Here is a 2296-nt window from a genome sequence, read left to right as displayed (position 1 = left end):
GTTGAGATGTTGGAGCGTGTCCAGAGAAGGGCAACGAAGCTGCTGAAGGGTCTAGAGCACAAGTCTTCTGAGGAGCGGCTGAGGGAGCTGGGGTTGTTTAGTCTGGAGAAAAGGAGGCTGAGGGGAGACCTCATCGCTCTCTACAACTACCTGAAAGGAGGTTGTGGCGAGGTGGGGGTCGGTCTCTTCTCCCAAGTAACAAGCGATAGGACGAGAGGAAATGGCCTCAAGTTGCGCCAGGGGAGGTTTAGATTGGATGTGAGGAAAAATTTCTTTACTGAAAGAGTGGTTAAACATTGGACCAGGCTGCCCAGGGAAGTGGTTGAGTCACCATCCCTGGACGTATTTAAAAGATGTGTAGATGCGGCACCTGGGGACACGGTTTAGTGGACATGGTGGTGTTGGGCCAATGGTTGGACTTGATGATCTTAGAGGTCTTTTCCAACCTTAATGATTCTATGATTCTGTATTTGTGCAATCATCCCTCTTCCCCACGTTTTGCTTCTCAGAAGTCTTCAGAAGGTTTCAAAAACAGAAAACAGATGGAAACCTTCTTCCCTGAAAGTGGGGAAAGGGAAACACACCTGTACACACTTTCTACTTCACCAACCAGAGGACTGAAGCTCTGGACAGGACTTAAGGAAAGTGTCACATCACAAAACCCCTATAAAGTCTCCTTTATAGCCCTGCAGATTGTAACCCAGAATTTAAGCTTTCCTCTAACTTTGGTTATCAAAGAGAAGGTTATGGGTAACTTGATCACTGTATATGAAGTACTTTGGGAATGTTCATTTCCTACATATGGCTCTTCAAACCAAACATTTTAACAAGATACACTGAAGGTTGAAATGAAACAGATTAAAAATCTAAATGACAAATTCTTAAGTGAAATTTAGTAGATGTTTACTGAAATAATAAAATACTCTTCCCTACTATTTTCAAGTCTATAGTGGATTTCCCCCCTGCCCCTTCAAAGAGGTACCTTCTTCTTTCAGTCATATACAAAAGGGCAGACAAAACCACATAGTCCCTTTGGCTTTACTCCATGACCCTGTCTCTCAATCCACACAGCATGGAGACTAGCAGCACCCCAAGAGGGGTGCATGTCTGGTCCTAGGATAGGGAAGGGCCCCTGTGATGGGGAAGGGTGAGGACTGAGAGCTGCAGGCCACAAGAATTCTCCTGAGGGGATTATGTTGAGTACATGACCTCTAGACTTGGGCATATTGTGACACAGATGAACGTGTTAAAACTCACATGAAAGAATATATTATGCTATGAGTAAGAGTAAATTTCTGTTCTGGACAGATTTGGTGGCATGAAGGAATTAAGCAAAGTTTTTCTTTTTCCAAGAATAACCTTGATGTCTAACTATCTTTTCCTGATGCATTGTCACAGGGCACACTGCCTTATGGGATACCCTGGTAACGACAAATGGGAGGTTGATGCATTTTAACAGCCAGTGCCTCAGAGCAAAGCAATTCTCCTGCAACAGAAATGTTTGCAAGCAAACAACTTTTGTCAGTCAGATACCATTATTACTGCAATAAAATACAGTTTTCCTAGGAAACAAACCCTCTTCTTTTCTGAGAAGAATGTATTTCCAATTCACAGCTTTCATCCTAATCCTTCAATTTAAAAAAAAAAAAAAAAAAAAAAAGGAAAGGGATGTCTCTTATTCCAGTAGAAACCAGCCATTGACAGCCACTTGGCCACTTTCCCGATACCAATGGCCTGTTGTGTCAGCTTTACGTTCATATTTTTATGCTGGATAGCATAAGAGAGGTGTAACCAGGAAGCAGTGGTTTGAGTTTGATTACAGGAAGGGGATTACCACATCCATGTGCTTTGTTTTCAAGAAAGTTAGTTTTCTAATCCAATGTTAATTGCCAACTGGAGAAATACAATTTTTTGAGCAATGAATGGCTGTTATTATTATTAGCATTTGTAGAAATGACAAAATGCTATTAGAAGCATTTTTATATGTGCAAAGTGTTTACCATATTAAAATACTGAAATCTCTATAGATTAATGTGCTTCTGAAACGTGCACAATTTAGCCATAAGAAATTCCTTTCATGTATGAAATACATAGTAGAAACAGTATTGTCTGGAGCACTGGAGTATCACTGGCCATTTTTTATTTTAGTATTTCTTTACCTATAAGCACAGCTCAGTTTCAGCTACTCTATTACCAGAAAATGAATTGGGAACAAACAGTGTTAACCACATTCTCTTGTTTCTTCTTCACAAACCTACTCTTCGCAGACGAGATAAATGAGTTGTTGGTTCAAGGA

General features: G+C 40.7%; 1 protein-coding gene across 1 annotated transcript in view; it reads right to left on the bottom strand.

Moving 5' to 3' along the window:
* Positions 1-2296, bottom strand: part of FBLN2 (fibulin 2) — a 97417-nt gene that overhangs the window by 32477 nt on the left and 62644 nt on the right. The gene's annotated exons all lie outside the window — the stretch shown is intronic.

Source organism: Pygoscelis adeliae, unplaced genomic scaffold (assembly GCF_000699105.1).
Source record: "Pygoscelis adeliae isolate BGI_AS28 unplaced genomic scaffold, ASM69910v1 Scaffold349, whole genome shotgun sequence".
NCBI classification, from domain to species: Eukaryota; Metazoa; Chordata; class Aves; order Sphenisciformes; family Spheniscidae; genus Pygoscelis; species Pygoscelis adeliae.
Note: the sequence above shows the minus strand (reverse complement) of the source record. Positions and strands in the feature narration are given on the sequence as shown.